Here is a 19,852-nt window from a genome sequence, read left to right on the forward strand (position 1 = left end):
GCGCACTCAAAACAATGGCCGAACGCAAGCGAAGTCATGTGTGGACATATTTTACCTCCACAAACAGCCAAGACGCGGTTTGTGATGTATGTGGCAAGACAGTGAGGTGTTGTGGCAACACCACTAACCTCGTAAAACACCTCAGAATTAATCATAACACAGAATATGATGAGGTCATGTCGAGGCGAACCGAAAAGGAGGAGAGGAGAGGGACAGGTGCTGCTAGGGCGAGACAGACGTCTCTCGCGGAGTCCTTTAGTGCTGCAGGCAGGCACTATCCAGGTACAGAGGAGGAAAATACTGGGTACATAGGCTAGGTTGCATTAAAATACAGAGTACTTGCAGTAAAACAGGCATTGTAGTCTTTAAAACATAAAAATTCAGTTGAAGATTATTTCATAGATAAGAGAAACGTTTTATAGATACTATTATTATCTATTAGCTTTATTATTATTTTCACTCAGTTTAATTTTTTTGGCTGAGTTATTTGAATATTTTAAAATGCAGGTATTGACAAACTTATTTATTCCTTTAATTATGTATTATACTGACAATTTCATTCACACAGCATTCTATGTAAAACAGCAAGTATATGTAAACTATCAATTCCTTTCCCCTTAGGCTATTTTAACAGACTGCATACATGACTCTAAAAAGATTAAACATTCAGTGCAGTATACCCCATCTTTTGTTTTGCCCTTTGTATTTTATTTTCTTTGTAGATGATTCCCCAAGAGCAGCAACACTCACAAGATGCCTTGTAGAGATGATTCTGAAGGACCTCCAGCCTCTGTCCATAGTGGAGGACCAGGGTTTCCAGGGATTTGTGAGCACTCTTGACTCAAAATATAAACTCCCAGGAAGAAAATCACTGACTGAGACTCATCTTGTAAATTTGTTTGATGAATGTAAAAGCAAAGTAAGAGCATCTTTGCAAAATGCTTCCAGTGTTGTTCTCACCACTGATATGTGGACCTCAGTGTCCACAGAGGCATATTTGACTGTAACATGCCATCTCATTGAAAACTGGCAAATGAGAGAATTTGTCCTGGAAACCCACTCTTTCCATGGGCAGCATACAGCAGATAATATCAGCTCAGCACTTAAGCAAATCACAGAAGAATGGGGCATAACTGAGAAGGTGGTTGCAGTTGTCACAGACAATGGTGCAAATATGGTTGCTGCAGTGCACAAAGCTGGATGGAGGCATTTTCCATGTTTTGCACACACACTGAATTTAGTTGTAAAGGACAGTGTAAAAGCTGTCCCAGAAGTGGTGCAGGGGCTGGAAAAATGCCGTGCGATTGTGTCCTTTTTTCACCACAGCACAAAGGCTACTGAGAAGCTTAAGGATATTCAGCAACAGTTGAAAGTGGCAGAGCACAAGCTAATTCAGTCAGTAGATACCCGCTGGAACTCTGTCTTTTACATGTTGGAGCGGCTCTGTGAGCAAAATGAAGCCGTGACCACAGCCCTCTGCCTTTTAGGGAAGAATCAACTATGCTTAAATGCGGGAGAATTATCCCTGATCAAGGAAACAGTTGTTGCACTACGGCCGTTTGAAGAAGTAACACAGGAAGTTTCATCTGAAAAACATGTTTCAGTCTCCAAAGTTATTCCACTTGTGTCACTCATTCACAGGGCTGTAGCAGCCTGTAAACATCAGGGCAGCTCCCTTGCCACACAGCTGGCACAGCAGTGCCAGCGCAGATTCAGGGGTATTGAGAGCATTCACTGTCTAGCTGCAAGTACATTTCTGGATGTTAGGTTTAAACACCTTGGTTTTTGTGACAAAGACAATGTTGAAGTATTAAAGAAATGTCTCCACAATGAAATGCAAGAAGTCTATCAGACAGGACAGTCTGCTCCCACTCTAACTGTAAGCTCAACGCCTACTGTTAGCTCTGCCTCAGGGCCTTACTTCAGGGTCTACCCCGAGTCCTCCACCCGCAGGTCCAGCTGCAACAAAAGGAGGGATATGGACAGATTTTGACATGCAGATTGTGTCAAGCCAACATCACCGGTCAGCTTCCAGTGATGTACTCATTGAAATACGCCGGTACTCAGAGGAAAAACTGATTCCCCGAGATAAGGATCCATTAGTTTGGTGGCAAGAGCATGAACAAACCTTTCCATCCCTAAGCAGACTTGCAGTGAGATACCTAGGAATCGTTGCTTCTTCTGTACCTGCAGAGAGAATCTTTTCAAAAGCAGGAGAGGTTGTGAGCAATAAACGGAGCAGACTTAGAGGGAAAACTGCTGCTGCGGAGTCGGGGCGGTCTGCCTCCCCCCACCACAGGGAAAAGGGTAACACCACCTGGGTCTGGGTGCAGTTCCCCCCTCCAGGGGCAAGGGTACCTAGACCCGGTTTGTAGAGTACGCTTGGGGAGTGTGATCGTGTGTACAGCGTCTCTTTATGTCTGTCTCCACGTTGGTTGAGTGTGGAGTAAGTGTATATGAGAGCATGAGGGTGGGAATGGATGTTTGTATCTGTGTGTGCCTGTATTTCTGTGTCTATATGTCAGGTTGGGTGTCAGGCGCCACCTCTCTGGGGACATCTTAGGCCCTCCAAGGTTTGGAGGCCTATCTCCCCCCACCACCACTTCCCCTGCCAGTGGCAGACTCCCTCAGACATCGGTGCGTTGGTGGTTCTTTGTGTCCGGGGATGGGCGTCCAGGTACACACCGGCTCACTCCTTGGCGGCCGCTTATCGGGGCCTGGAGCCTGGGGCTCGCTCGGGCCACTTCGGAGGTCACTCCAAACCTCGGTCACTCAGGCACGGCTGGCTGCCGGCGGAGCTCACGGGCGCGTCACTGCAACTCCCCCTGGCTTTTGCTCCGCGGCTGCTGAGTGAGCCCTCATCTGGGACTCTCCTCAGCTCTTTCTGGGACAGTGGCGCGGCTGCCCCTCTGTTGGTCTTCCTTGGTCTCTTGTGTTCTGGGGGCCTCTGGATGTCTGGAGTTTTGATCTCCTCCATACCTGCTTCATGCCCTGGAGGACGGGGCAGTGGCCCCCCCACACCCTCTAGCAGATCATTGCATGAAGGAACCTTTTAAAAAAAACAACAAAAAAAAAAAAAACAAGCGCGTCCATGCTCACAGGTGTACACACGGGTGATCACACCCACAAACTACACCCTTTTTGGCTCCTACCTCAAAGCACACTGTGTTCTGTTGATCTTATGTGCTGCACAATAATGTTTAATATTTAGTATTTACTGTCATATTCCCATATATCATTGTGATGTTGTTTATTCTATTACTCTTGTTCTCTTCTGCTTGTTTTCTTTTTTCTTTCTCAGCAGGTGATCCAGGTGATTGATAGATGCTTTTTTTTTTCTGCTCATTCTGTTGGTTTTTGTTTTTTGCCCTTCTCCCCCGTCCCTTTTCTCAGCTGTTTTTCTTTCCCTCTTTCTTTCTCCCCTTCTTTCCCCCAGTCAAGTCTGTCCCGTATTCAGTAAGTGAAAATAAAATAAACCATAAAAGGTGAATCAAATGGATCATTACGGCAAGGCTGGGATGGTCAATTTGGTAAAGTAAATCCGTTGGGCATCTTTCTTTGCCTTTAGACAATAATTCTGATGGCAAAAGAGCCAAACGGGACAGGCAAAAAAAAAAAAAGAAAAAAAAAAAGAGGGAAAACTGTAAACATGCTGTTGTTCCTAAACAAAAACCTGTGAATAAGGGAAAGTGTTACTGTCAAATGTTTTTGTTGACATGTCCAGACAAGATAAACGTTAAATGACATGTTAAATTATGTTGAATATTTTTGTTGACATGTCCAGACAAGTTATCGTTAAATGACATGTTAAATTATGTTGAATATTTTTGTTGACATGTCCAGACAAGATAAACGTTAAATTGTGTTGAATATTTTTGTTGACATGTCCAGACAAGATAAACGTTAAATGACATGTTAAATTACGTGTTCAAATAGCACACAACTTCAGGTTTTTTTATTTGTATATAATAATTCTGCATTATTAAACAGTAAAAAAAAGTAGTCTGATGTTCTGTAATCAATTTGAAGCTAAAATTTGAAATACAATGTACAACAACTTAATGTTAAAAAGTATCGGTATCGGATCGGTATCGCCGATACCACCCTGAATTTTACTTGGTATCGGATCGGAAAGGAAATGACTGGTATCGCACATCACTACTGGTGTCGGCACATAAGGACGCTGTCATAGCCTGTCGACGTTGATTAGGTGCGTATATACGAATGTGAATCGCATCATTGGCTGGACTATGGGATAAGGTGGCATCGTTCTCATCCCATACTGGGGCAGCCAGTCACTTACTGACTAACACTGCAAAACAGAATTGTTAATGTATTTATTTTAATTTCAATTCAGGTTAGATTTTTTTTTTTGTGCGCAACACACATTTTCAGAGATTCAGATTTTCTGTGCGCAGAGACCGTGCCAGCAGTGCGCAATTGCGCGCAGCTTAGAGGGAACATTGCCCACAACCTTTGTACAGTATTCTGAAGTGAGAAGGAATTTTCGGACACATTTTACTGAACTTTCATCACAAAGAAATGTTTGTATATTCAAAGATTTTCTTTTCTTTTTCTGTAAGGACTGAGTAGAGGAATGTAAGAAATATCCCAGCATGCAGTACTGTGCCATTAAAAGTATAAAGATTCTCCTCATTTCTTTATATTTTACTAGAAAAATTGGAAATAGGTGCAGCAATCTATTAAAATATGTGCAAAATTAAATGGAAATACAATGTATATGGTAGAACTTATACAATTCTAGAGAGCTGAAATTCTGTTTTTGGTATAACCACTTCATTCTTCAATACAGCTTAACCTCTCAAGCGTCCTTGCAATTTCTTCAGGAGTTTCTTCAGTAGTCTTCAGAGCAACAAAATATTGTCTAGTTATGTCAACTATTATGTACTTTATGTTACAAGTGTCAGTCTTGTTGAATGAACTAATGCACGGTTAGAAAATATTATGAATATCAATCTTGTTGTTTGAGTTAGATCCATTTATTTAGATAACAAAGTTAACCGCTGATAAATTACATTATTAACACATCCAAAGAAATGTAACTTTATTCTTGTCCTGTAACTAGCAGCAGTTGCAAGCATCCAACATTCATTCTTGTTCTTCCTCTTTCAACTAGGGATGGACCGATCCGATATACAGTATTGGTATCGGTCCAATCCTGACCTAAATTACTGGATCGGATATCGGGGAGAAAAAAAAATTATCTGATCCATTAAATATCCCAAAAACATCTCTCTCTTTTCAGTCCAGCTCTCGAGTAAATTTGCATACATCAGCTTGTTTCTTTTGTTTTTTTCCTTCATGTTTCTCTTTCTTAAGAATAACTTTTTGACCCTTACAGTGAGACACTTTCTGATGAAGCTTCAGTGAACAACAGATTGATCAACTAAAATGCTAGACGAAGCTCTCAGGTTCTGTGTCAGCTGTTTGTATTTATAAACAATTATATATTTAATTGTTTGCCTGTTTTTGTTTTTAATATATATGTATTACTTTTAAATACTGTTGGTATCCCATAGAACTTTCTAGACCTGCCACTTCTACACTGCACAGCATGCCTAAATTTAGTGTTTTTTGTGGTAATAGAGCTTTGTTAATTACCTTGTTGGAGTAAAAGATCAATTTATGCCTTAAAAAGCTTTACATTTCGGCTACATCCACACGTTCCCGGGTATTTTTGAAAACGCAGATTTTTCTATGCGTTTGCACCTTTCGTCCACACGTAAACGGTGTTTTTGGTCACTGAAAACGAAGATTTTTAAAAACTCCGGCCAGGGTGGATATTTTTGAAAACTCAGTTTTTGCATTTACGTGTGGACGAGAAAACGGAGAAAACGCAGCGTCAAAGGTGTGCGCATCTTTTGACGTCACACACGTTATTGTTTCGGTGAAATTAATTTCTACAAAACTATTACTGTTAATTGTAGTCTCTGCAGTCTTTAAATGCTTACATACACACACAGTTACTGTCCCTCCACACATACGGCTCGGTTCCGCTTCTATGCACCAGCTTTGTTTACTTTTTCCCCACCGAGGCTTCTAGACTTCTGATTGGCCAACATTTCTGCACAGTTAGGAATATATCGCCACCTGTTGCTTTGGCATGTTCATAGCAGCGTTTTCCTTCATTTCTGCCTTTACGTGTGGACGGGATTATTTTTTAAAACGAAAACGGAAAAGCTCCGTTTTCAAAAATACCCGTGTATGTGTGGACGTAGCCTTAGTCCAGTACCAGGACTTAGTGAAAGAAATAAACACTTTGAAAGACATTCAGAAATCATGTGAAACAATTACTTAAAAACCACTGTGTGGAATGTGCCTTCATTCAAGAGACAGAACATTTACAAGGAGAAAAAACTCCAAATCGTAATTAAACTAAGGAGTTTTCATGTTGCCCTGTCTCTGCAGCATACTGGTAGCCTTTAGAGATTGTATATGCATACTTAAATGTGCAACTCTATGCACAATCAAAGACAATGACCTCATTAGCGTTTTCCAGTGCCTTCTGTTTTTTCCTATTCAAAGGTAATATCAATATATCATCAATGCAGTTACACACATAAGCTTAAGCATGAATTTGGCCATCTCTGAAAATCAAAGTGTTTGAGAGAGAGGGAGAGAGGTAGATGGGGTGACAAGTTCATCAAAGTACAAGGCAAAAAATAATGTTCATTATTTTAAAAAAATATAAAACATTCAATAGAAAGCATACATATAAAGCAGGGTGATGTAACTGAATGGTTTGAAAAGAATTAAAAAAAAAAAAATCAATCACATGCTATTCTCTGTGCAGTCATCCGATAAAAACCCAGTTGAAAATTTATGGGAGATTTTTGGCTGACATGCTTGACAGCCCTCTCCATCTGCTTCCTCTCAAATTTCCAAATGAGGATAAATCTTTCTGAAGAATAGTGTGAAATCCTCTAGTAGAGGAGCAAACAATAGGATCAGAGATTCTTTAGAGGCGTGCTAGACAAGTGTAAAGTACTAATTTACATAATGCCTAAAACGGTGTAGTACCTGCTGTGCAAGATGTCAGCTATATTAATGCTAAAATCTTTCCAAACCTGTCTCTCCCTTTAGATTCTACAATGTAATATATGTGTGGTTTATATGTGATGTGCATTGAAGAAAGAAAGTCCAAGCTATGCTAAGATGTTTATGTTCTTCTTGTGTTTTCTCATGCGCAAGTGATCCCTAATTCACAGTCAAGAGTTCAGCTAGACTCTTTGATCCATAATCCGGTGACTGATCATAGCACTTTAACCTAGAGGGTTCCACTTCTCCTCAAGTGACCCTCAGTCATCTCCGTCATATTCACTTAAATGAAGGTATCCTCTTGCTGTGAAAAATGGAAGGGTGTCATGTGGAAGAGAGGCAGCCCCTATGCCACTGCACCACACACAGTGCACTGCAGTGGATGCAGGTTGTAATGGATGTAAGAGGAAGGAATATATTAAACAAGAGATATATTACACCTCATGTTACTCATTCACTTAATCAGCCATAAGTGGAACGGCTCTGAATTTTCCAACCTGATATGTTTTTATTAGGTAAAACACACTGGTAGAACACATTTAATTTAGCTGTCAAGAGGAAGCTGAAAATTCATTTACATTTGTTTTATTCCCTATGCTGCTGTGCATGTTATTTCCTAAAAAGCTGATATTATTCTGCACGGTCTTCTAAGTGTGTTGAAAAGCTGAAAAAAAAACCCATAATTCTTCCCCAAAGGTATGCTAATACAGATTCTTATGGTCATAGAAATAACTATAACCTAAAAGTATTATGATTTATGCTCAATGAATAGTGGACTGAACAAGCTGTATTTGATTATCCATTCTTTGGCTGAGGAACACAACTCACTTACAATACGACTTATGATAGTTTTCAGTAGAGTGCCTGCATAAAGCAAATGTCTGCACTTTGATCAGTGTAATTAGTTTTCAGTGCAACGTCTTAGTTAACCTCATTTAAATGGAAAAGATCAACAGTAAATCTTCTGTTATGATTTATTCATATCATATCCCACCATACATATGGAGTGTGGAATCAAGATGCCTAATGACTGCATAATTTAAAGCAATAGTACTGTCTATAATCTACTTAAAGTTCACATGAAGTGAATGATGCTAAAAAAATTGTTGCAGTAATATGTTCAACATAAGAGTACCAGGTATATGATCTGGCTGGATATTTAAACACTCTTCCTGGCAGAATTGGTAAAGTTCATTTTCATGTTAATTAATGTTAGCCTACTTTATCTATTCTAAAACCAATTTTGATGTGTGTTTGGGATCATTGCTCCTCATAATTGTGTTTAAGTTTCAACTGTCTAATTGTTGAATTGTGGGGAATTTAAAGAATTCAGAGGTAATCCTTCTTCACTATTCCATCCATTTTGTCCAATTGCTGGTACCACTAGCATCATAACAGCCCGAGAGCATGAAGCTCATCATACTTGATATCTGGTACAGTGTTCTTAGGTTTGAGAGCCTACCCTTTACTCCTCCACCTCTTATAATTGTGGCCAAATAGCTCAAGTGATGACATATCCAAAAACGTATATACTTATATACAGTTTAAATGGATGATACTGTAATCTGCAGTTGTTTAGAAATAACTCATTAAGCTTCTAGAATGGATTTCCTTAAGCCCTGACCTCAACCCTGTTTAAAAAAAGTGCTTAAAAGCAACTACTCTAAAAGTCAGTTACAAGACATTAAAACCTTCAAATTATCATTACGCTTATGTGTAAGTTCAATAAGGAAGCTCTGTAATCACTCATCTGCCTGCTTTCCTGGGTGTTCATCTGTCAATCTCAATACTGACATCATTACTCTAGTCCAGTTATCTTCTCATCCACCTTCTTTGAGCCAAGTCAGCCTCCACTTTAGGCATGGTTTAGCTCTGTTCTTCGTCAGTCTCCCTTTCAGACTCTCTTTCGTGCAAACCACCTCTTCCCCATCTCTACCTCAGAGACTTCAGCCAAAGCTCTATTCAAGCCTCAGTCTTCATCTTCACCACCACCACCACCAGCGTCTAGACTCTGGGTGGTCTTGTCCTAAATCCTATCAATGGTGGGATTCTGTTCTGTCACGATATGTCATTGGACTCTAACTGTCAAATACATTAATTTCTCCATCTCAAGAAATCTTGTTCAATTCTTCAAAGTGATCTCTCCTTATTGAAATGACAGTCAAGAGTGTGTAACTTTTGACTATAATTGTGTCTTTCACATAGATGCACAGCAGGAAATATCAAAAGGTTAAATCTAGGGGTTATTTTTTTGTTAAGTAGATTTTTATTTTATACACGAATCTCTTTTTCCTGCTCTCATATGGAGGTAACCTTGTTAGCACTTGGTTTCTCTTTTAATGGCGATCCTTTCTGTCCATAAAACACGGAAATACAGTATTTCTCTTAAACTGCTTACAAGGTTAGTGATCTGTTTGGTGCCAGGAGGTTTAGAAAGCCATTTTTAATCATAAGCCCACAACTGAAATTGTTGGGACTCCTGAACTGTGAAATCAATGTGGTCATGGGAGATGCCACATCATGTTGGTATTTGTTCTTTGATTACCATAAATGGCAGAAATCTTAAAATATCTTTCCTGGGAAAAAGAAAAAAAAAACCCCAATGGTACAGCAATGGTCATTTGACCAAACACATTGTTATTTGTCTGACAACATGAAAACAGGTAGCTTGCGGTCATGTAAATAATAACTGTTGTCTAGCAAAATAAAACGTTTAGGGATATCAGACTCCTTTTATCTTTTTCAGAGGGCCACAGTGGGTGATGTACAAAGGTTCTGGCACTGAAACCAGAGACAACTCTGCCATTTACACAGAACCATTAAGTCACAGTCACAGAACTATCATCATAATTGACCATAACCTTAATGGCCCAGAGTTTCTTTGTTTGTTTGTTTTACTTAAATCACATAACAAAATAAATGTTACATATCCCAGAGGACTTACAAACAATTTAAGTTTTCTTCATAAAACAAGACACACTGTTACACTTTTAAAATAATGCAGTTGTAACGCTTCCAGCTCTTCAAAGATCACACACGCTCAGAAAGGTTGGCTTTTCACGGTTTATTCCTGCAGAAGACATAGAAAACACTTACAATGTGTCTTCTGGTGGTACCCGCAATTGTAGCTCCCTCACAGTGCAAACACACCTTGTGTTGACAGACTTAGAATCTACTTCTTAATAAAGAAAAGATGGAAAATAATAATTTCTTCAATTTTACAGTCTGTCACACTTAACTTGTATACAAAAAGACATCTTATAACCCATAAAAATACATATCACAATCGTATAAAGCAAAATAACAGGATAACAGAAGTATCACCGGCTAAACATTTCCCTCTAGTGGACAAATTAACGGTAGCGCATTACATTTTCACTTGCTTGTGCTTTACAGACAAAATGACTGTTAACAAGCTCACGTACCTGCAGAAGACATGGAAATCACTTGTGTCTTCTGGTGGTACCCGCAATTGTAGCTCTTACAATGTAAAACAACATCACAAAAAGCACAGTAAAACAGTAAGTCCAAACACATTTCCTGCTATGCGCAGCAACCACTAGGGGGCCGAAAAAAGCTTACTGCCAAAGAGCATAAATACGGCAGAAACACTGTTTAACAGCAACCTATGAGGTGCCGTAAGGGACATTATTACTGAAACGCTCTCACACACACAACTGAAACGCTCTCACACACACTACTGAAACGCTCTCACACACACACACTACTGAAATTTTAGCTCTCACACACACACACTACTGAAATTTTAGCTCTCACACACACACAACTGAAACGCTCTCACACACACACAACTGAAACGCTCTCACACACACACAACTGAAACGCTCTCACACACACAACTGAAACGCTCTCACACACACTACTGAAACGCTCTCACACACACACTACTGAAACGCTCTCACACACACTACTGAAAAACCAAGTCATTTCAGTTGAACAGGAAGGCGTTTCAGTTGAACAGGAAGGCGTTTCAGTTAAACAGGAAGGTGTTTCAGTTAAACAGGAAGGTGTTTCAGTTAAACAGGAAGGCGTTTCAGTTGAACAGGAAGGCGTTTCAGTTGAACAGGAAGGCGTTTCAGTTAAACAGGAAGGTGTTTCAGTTAAACAGGAAGGCGTTTCAGTTGAACAGGAAGGCGTTTCAGTTGAACAGGAAGGCGTTTCAGTTGAACAGGAAGGCATTTCAGTTGAACAGGAAGTTAATTCTTGACAAGGAAACTGAAGGAAAAAGTGTTAGATTTCAAACAAACCACTACACAGATGTCTACTCAGCAACCTGTTAGTTAGGGGTGGGTTTTGGTAATCGATTTATTGATTAAAATGGATTCTGGCTTGGATAATGTGAAATCGATTCATTAAAATCCTGAATCGATTTTTTAATATAAATTTATTTTGCCCGAAATGCCAGAATCTCTGGTGAAACCTCACAAAATTTCAACAACCACCAAACAGCTAAGACAGTAAATGAGAGCAGGTACACGGCTTCTGCACAAAGACGTAAACACACAGCGCGGACCCGCGGATCAGAATCAGTGAGATGTCGCCTTTCTCACCCGACAGCACGGACACGGTCGGGGCTGAAAGCCGACAGCTCGCTGACTCTGATCTGTCGGCAGGTCCGTGCTTTGTTTTCACGCCGTTTTTGCACCGATTCTAAAGCTGTTAGTTTTATCTCTCTCCAAACAATATTGACTGAACCAGCAGCAAAAGAAGATCCAAACTGCGCTTCACATAAACATCGTCATGAGTTCCCTCACTGTTTTGCTTCCACCACGATAAAATCGCACGTCATGCACAGCCCTCTCTCTCTCTTTCTCTCTCTCTGTACTTCAAGAACAGTTTCCCGTTTAAAAATCTGTTTTCTGCATTATTCGCTTGCTTGTTAGGCACAAGTCTACTGTTGTTTACAGCGCAGTCGGCCGCTGTTTTTTTTTTTTTTTTTTCATTTTACATACTTCCGAAAAGAAAACCTAATTTCTGCCGTTCAATACTGAATAAATTTAAACGTTTTAAAATTATGCAAAATGCAAAACGTTAGCCGTGTCTCTAATAAAACCGCTGTAACGTCAGAGGTAACGTTCATATGTTGATTAATGGTTTTCTTTCGTTTTTGATGTACTGCAGAATATTTTTTATAAAATCCCAGGCCAGGAAAACCACCTTCATGTTTTTATGTGTTTTATCTTCAGCTACTTTGACACAAAGGCATCTGCTGTGATGCTCACACCTTTGATAAAGTCTTGCGTGTGTCAGCTTCCTTTTTTTAAATACAAAAATATGTAAATGTACTGATCTGAATTATAATATTTCTGACTGTCAAAATTCCCCATAATCAAATCGAATTGAATTGAATCGAATCGTGGAACAAATCGATTCTGGACCTTAGTGAGACAGCTGCATTACTTAACAATATATTAGCCTCAGCATAAGTCAAAATTTAGAATAGCGGGAGACGTGCATTATCCTGGTTATTTTTTAGAAAGCGTTTCAGTAGTGTGTGTGAGAGCGTTTCAGTAATAATGTCCCTTACGGCACCTCATAGCAACCAGCCTTTGTTTCTGTTACACAGTAACATTCGCACATCAATATAAACCTATATACATCGACATGTACAAGTTAAGTAACAACATTCACACCAGAAACCATAAAAATGCCACATCCTTTCATTACAGAACTTACCCTCACAGTGCAAACGCGCCTTAGCAGCTTCTAAACGCTAGAGTGAGATCCGGTTTCTGGGTTTTCAAAATAAAATACAACAAAATAAATAGTGTGATAAAATTCACACTTAAAATAATTAAGACCAGGTAAGTGCATGTTTTTCAGATGTATTTTTAACTCAGTTACACAGTCAACTCTGTATTCACAAGAAAAGTTGCAATAAACTGGCAGAAGAAATATGCCTTGCATCCTCATACACATCCATGATATGAAAAAGAAAGGGATGTTACTTTTCGAGAATTAAACCTTCTTTTAAAAAGTTCTGCATTGTATCTCTAAACAAAGAACAAAGATATATTTCATTTATCATTATTATTATTATTATTATTATTATTATTTTCACAGCAAATTCTCTAAATATTTTTTTCCATTCTATTTCTATTTCCCTTTCAATGCTTTAACTAATTAGTCTGACAGTGTATTCTCAAACAGGCGTCCTCTTGTATGATAATGATGGCTGTGTTATCCAAGGAGCACAGTCACATTTCAGGAAAGGAGCAGAGATGATGCTGGAAAAATTCAAGTGGATTTAAAGTACTCTCTTGCGTTTCATTTAGCTTGGACAATGTGAATACCTCCTGTTAGAATTGTCGATGAAATGCTGATGCTTTTCTATCATGCTGCCTTCCCACGGGGAAACTTATAAGCAGCATGTTCACCATGGGCATGAGCCAGCAGCCTACTGCCAGTAACACTTTTATGATGTTTTTTTCCCAGCGCTCAACAAGTGGATGCAGGCAAATTGAGTGTTATTCATGGACACATAACTAAATAACAGGTGCCTTGAGAGATGTTACCATGGTCCTTCACACCAAGGCTTTTGCCAGGAGTACTTCAGCACTGAGTAAGAGACATAATACTAGAAACTGTATTTAATTTAAAAAAAAATTTTTTTAAAAGAAATGGATGTAATAAATGACTCAGTATGATTTATAGCTTTACAGAAAGAATGCTATATATTTTTAGAGAAATTGTGTTTTGCTTTTTATTCATGGTCAGTTTTTTAAATAATAAAATTGAATTACTGCCTTGTGATTGCCTGCCGGCCAAATGTGCATCCATGTTTGTTCAGACTCATATAGTTTATGTAAAATAAAGATTGTGGTTTTAATAGTTTGTCTCCATGCTCTGTCTCCAAGATTCTGCCCCTCTGCTTAGCACCCATCGTAGGCACACACTGGTTTCACATACACCTCATGGTACATCCTGGACATATTGTCAGTGATGTACAGGTGTATATTACATTGTCAGGTACACCAGACACCCTCTCCCTGGAAAATCAACTGGTTTGATCAGGCCCAAATTTGTATCCAGGTAGCATGCTCTGCCACACATCATCCCTCTTGAGTCAGAGCCATCATAGCATTAAATTTAAATGAGAAATACTTTCTATGTGTTTTATGAGGAAGGTAATAATTCTGCATATTTTATAAAACTCTGTGGTATACTTAATTCAATTTAAGAAAAAAAAACAAAACTCTAAATTTGTGTTTCTTTAGAAAAAAAAACCCCATAGAGTTAAGTTTATTAATATAAAAAACACTCCAAAGAATATCTTTAAAGTGCCTGTAATTGACATTTAAGCAAGACCTGTAACAGTGAAGTTTAGTGCAAGAAGCTTGTGTAGTCTGTATAATCAACACGTGCTACTGTGACTCTTGAGGTAGAGCAGGGTTGCTCACTAACATGGAAGATGGTTTAGGCCTTAACACCTCTTCTCTGTATGTCTGTGTTCTTGAAAAAGATACTGAAACTAACCTTATCCCTGATACTAAGGGCAGTACTGTGTGTAGTCACTCCTGCTATCAGTACATGAATGGACGACAGGCTAAGTCAGGGACAACAAAATGTAATTATGATTTATATTTGAACAAACCTGTCCATCATTGACTGATTGTTACCTAAAATGATGGCTTAAGATCAACACTAGAAATGGTTGCTAGTGGCTACAACCTGCATAAACATCAAGCTGGACCTGAGATGAATCGTCTTGATTCATTTTACTGTTATGAACGAGTCCCAATACTCCCAATAATATCATCCAGTTATGTATATTTATCATAAATCCACTAATCTACTGCTGAGTGAAATGCAGATTTTGTGTTGCCAATTCCTAAAAAAATAAACTTTCTGTGGATTTAAACTGGCAACAATGGTAATTTTAGGGGTCAGCCATCTTTAAGAAGTAGCCTCTGAGAAGGAGTAGTTTCTATTCCTTGCATGTCTGGCGTTACTTAGACCCGCCCCTAAGGAGCTCTCTGGGTCCCTTCAGATAACACTGTGACAGGTAAAGTAGGGGAGAACACCAATGGCAAACCTGGAACCACACAATGCACTTCACACAGCAGCCCAGTACACTGCACATCTCCACTACACCTAACTGTCCTTATCTGAATTCTCCAGCCAGCCCTCGGAGGCTTGCAAAACACATATCATGGAATATTCCCTACTGAATTAGAGCGAGTGCATGGGAGTGCACATATGCTTGCAAAGTAACACAAACACCATAAATGCACAGTTGTGTGGTGGTTTACTAATTTGCATTTAGATTTCAAAATTTCATTTTCTCTTATTTTCTTTTAACCCCGTTAGGCCCATCAGCTATTTTATCTTTATATTTTTATTTAGTTTTTGCTCTCAGACTGGAGCAAAATTTGACCCAGCAGGAACCCAGATGATATGCAGGGAGGTGAGTTTAAGCTTGTATAATGTGATCATTTAAACTTTTACCAAACTTGGGATGATTCAAGAAAATGTAACTGCTTTATAAAACTGCAGTATGCAGTAATAAACTGTAATGCTTGTGTAATACTAGATATTAATAACTTGCCTAATGAGATCCTGCTTCACTCAACCTGTGTTACTGCACAGAAGAAAGATAAGTTGCAACAAGATGCAGCTTTGCCAGAACCAGGGTGATTCTACAAACTTCCAGATTACAAATCAAACATTTGTAGGAGATCTGCTTGGCACTGTGCATGCCTGAGATATGCTCAGATCAGTGCAGCTAATTGTAGTTGATCAATTAGATGATCCTCGGCACATTTTGAGGTTGACTATCTTGTTAAAACGTTTACCTCCTCACTACGTATGACACTGGATACTGTAGCTACTGTGAAAAGTAGAGCCTCAATCAGAAGTACTTGACTCTGTGGTATAATTCTCAAACACGTAGCCTAAAGCAGATGACTCGTAAGCTGGAGAGGAAATAGCGTGTCACAAATTTAGAGGATCATCATTTAGCCTGGAGAAATAGTTTGCTGCTTTATAAGAAAGCCCTCTCAAAGCCAGAACATCTTACTATTCATCACTGATTGAAGAAAATAAGAACAACCCCAGGTTTCTCTTCAGCTCTGTAGCCAGGCTGACAAAAAGTCAGAACTCTTTTGAGCCAACCATCCCTTTAACGTTAACTAGTAATGGCTACATGAACTTCTTCACAAATAAAAAGAGAAAAGAGAAAAAAAAATTCATAATCATCTCACAGATGTAATATTATACACTGTAAACCCCAACAGTCTACCTGACTTATAAAGTTTGTGGATATAACAATTGAAATTCCTCACAAAGTTAAAACAACTTAAAACTTTTCTGTTCGGTTAACGATTCAAACTGTTATAATTGTACATGGCTTAGAAGTTAAGAGTAAATACTGCTTTCTTAATTATGATTTTTGAGTAAATGTTTTTTTTCCGAGCTCCGCATGTGTACGTCATGACGTTTTCTCTCTAACCTGAACGACGTTGACAGAAAATTCTGTTCAATATGGCTGCCCTTCTCGAGCGACTGGAGAACACATTTGGAGAAACTTGTAAGTAAAACGGAACCTTCGTTAGGTTTATTTTTTCCGTAAAAAAGCAAGTATATTAATATGTTGCAGCCAATAACTTGTTTTCGAATGCGCTGTTGTGTTAAAAAGCACAGACCCAGGTGGTGAATAGTTGTTCGCTGTTGTTCGCGCTCTTTTTCAAACATAGATTATGTCGTCAGTTTTACAGTTTTAACCGATTAAAACAGTTTTACGAATCACACATAAAGAAAGGGTCTTAGTGATATTTTAACGACCCCTTGCCAACGCAAGAAAGTTGGCGTTTTTACAACAGCAGCCTCATTGTTCGGCAGGTTTTTTTCCCCTTCTCATTAGCATCATTCAAAAGTGACTTAGCTAGCAGTGGCAACTTCTATCTAAAACAATTGAAATATAGCAAGGTGTTGTATATTTAGTGTGCTAATAAGGTTTTCAATATTTTTATTTTTTCTTCCAAGGCTGAAGACCGAAGAAAAAAAATTCAGACTGCAATTAATTTCAGGTGGAGACAGTAAACACAGGTGAGTTGAAAGATCTATTGAAGAGACCTTTCTTCATGGCCATTAAAACATTTTTAGGTTAAAAGACCTGTGTCATGAATCGCTGTGCGGCAGGCAGGAGTTGGACCCAAAATGCAGGACTCAGACTCAGGGGATGAACTCAAAATCACAGCTTTAATTGCTGGTCACAGAAAACGAGCATACAAAACTAAACTGGGAAAATATAAACTCACACCTTGCAGAGAGGCACACGAGGGAACACACAGCTTGAGGGACGACACAGCACTGACTCAGAGAAACACAGGGTTTAAATACAAAGTGAAGTAATAAGGGGAATGAGACACAGAAGGAGAGCACAGCTGGGAGAAATCAGAACTGACGAGACAAGGGAGCAAAGTAGGATACACTCACATGAGACACAGACCTTCAAAGTAAAACAGGAATTAGCACAGATGCAAACTAGACTAGGGGAGACAGAGCAACTAAGAAACACAGAGGGCAGCTACCAAATACTCAGAACTAAACAGAATACAAGAACACCAAACTAAGACACTACACTAAAGAACAAGCTGGGACAACAAAGAGAACTAAGAACATAATACAAAAAACTCAGAGGCACAAGAAACTCAAAACACTGGGTCACTGACCCAGGACCGTGACAACCTGTTTTTTTTTTTTAAATCATGCCCTGGCTTTGTCACACTGAATCATGTTGAAAAGATCTATTTTCATGGCTCCCCCCATTACCATTTCCTTGTATTTCTTTCTACCAGTCTATTTTATTTTGTGACATTAACATCTTAAATGTACCCCTAATTATTAATAGGTGTGTTAGTATTTATAATGCTTTTTTTTTTATCATGTGCAGCTCTACCAAGGGTCAGTGGCACAGTTCACCTTTTGTGGTAAGTTATAACATTTCATATGTGGTCACATAAGTAAGTTGTTTCATCAGTTGTTCAGTTCTTATAAAATGTTGTATAATTGTACCAAATCACTGAGGATACATCCAATGTGTAAATCACAATCAACAATTTTACTGTGATATTCGCTCTTGTTTAGAGAATCTCCATTATCTTTGTTACTGAGTTTCCATTTTTGTAGGGCCAAATTTGTATTAAAAATTAATATTTTCATATGATGTGAAATGACTCAATCATTTCTAATTTTTAGAAGAAACCATTCGTTAAGTCCCTTAAGGTGAAGATTTCATATATTGATAATGATAACATTAACACAAATTAAAAGTTTCACTGATAAACACACAATTTTTCCTTGCTTTGAACCCCATGTTCTATATAGATTACAGCTCTGATCTGGAGAACACTATTTTAAAATACTGTGGTGAAAGCCGACTAGGTGATGCGTGATATTCCCAGATTTGCAGATGCATTTGCTTTATTGTTTGGCTTGATCTATGCTCTGCATTTAGACTACCCCAGGAAGCTGGTTCACACATTTGCCTCTGTCCAAAATATCTTCATGGGGCTTGATGACGGCAAACCCCTGAAACCCCTGGCTACATGCTCTTAAGGAATATAAGGCAATGTTTGTTAGGACACGCACTCTGTTACTGAGCCCTTTGTTTAAAGCACTTTAAGCACTTTAAGTTTACTACAGGCTTTGGGTGGATTTAACTCCATCAGTTTACCTAATTTTCCTATACTTGACTGCCCTATCTGGTTATTTGGAAGCTGATCGTCTTTGTACCCATTTTAAAAAATTGTTTTTCATTTCTATTTAAAAAAAAGTGATTAGTATTTGACTTTTTGTTTTGCATTTTTGTGTATTTTGAGAAAGATGCAATTAGGACTGATGTCGTCCTTTGTGATTTTATAAAAAGATAAATGTTCTACACAGAATTTATAATGCTCACTTTATGGTGCCAATGTCCATGTTAGTTGTTTTATAAAAACATTTGTGATGTTTTTCAAATTTTCATGAAAAAATGTTAAATAAACAAAATGTATTGAGTACCCCCATACTTAGAAGATATGAGTTTGTGTACTTAAATCTTTTGAGGTAATCAGTTTCCACAAAAGTTTTAAGTTCAGTCAACTTGTTCGGGTTTACAGTGTATACAGCTACTTTCAGTACCACTGATATTCATTTAGTCTTTTTCTCCAACTGATCTTTCTGAGTTAACTTCAGTAATTACTTCCTCCAAACCATCAACGTGTCTTTTAGACCCCATTCCTACAAAACTGCTCAAAGAAGTCCTGCCATTAATTAATTATTCGATCTTAAATATGATCAACCTTTCTCTAATAATCTGCTATGTACCACAGATCTTCAAGCTGGCTGTAGTTAAACCTTTACTCAAAAAGCATCTCTAGACCCAGCAGTCTTAGCTAATTATAGGCCAATCTCCAACCTTCCTTTCATATCAAAAATCCTTGAAAGAGTAGTTGTCAAACAGCTAACAGATCATCTGCAGAGGAATGGCTTATTTCAGTCAGGTTTCAGAGCTCATCACAGCACAGAAACAGCTTTAGTGAAGGTTACAAATGATCTTCTTATGGCCTCTGACAGTGGACTCATCTCTGTGCTTGTCCTGCTAGACCTTAGTGCAGCATTCGTTACTGTTGTCCATAATATTCTATTAGAGCAATTAGAGCATGCTGTAGGTATTACAGGTACTGTGCTGCAGTGGTTTGTATCATATCTATCTAACAGACTCCAATTTGTTCTTGTAAATGCAGAGTCTTCTTCACACCCTGAGATTAATTATGGAGTTCTACAGGGT

Source organism: Astatotilapia calliptera, chromosome 7, assembly GCF_964374335.1.
Source record: "Astatotilapia calliptera chromosome 7, fAstCal68.1, whole genome shotgun sequence".
Lineage (NCBI taxonomy): Eukaryota > Metazoa > Chordata > Actinopteri > Cichliformes > Cichlidae > Astatotilapia > Astatotilapia calliptera.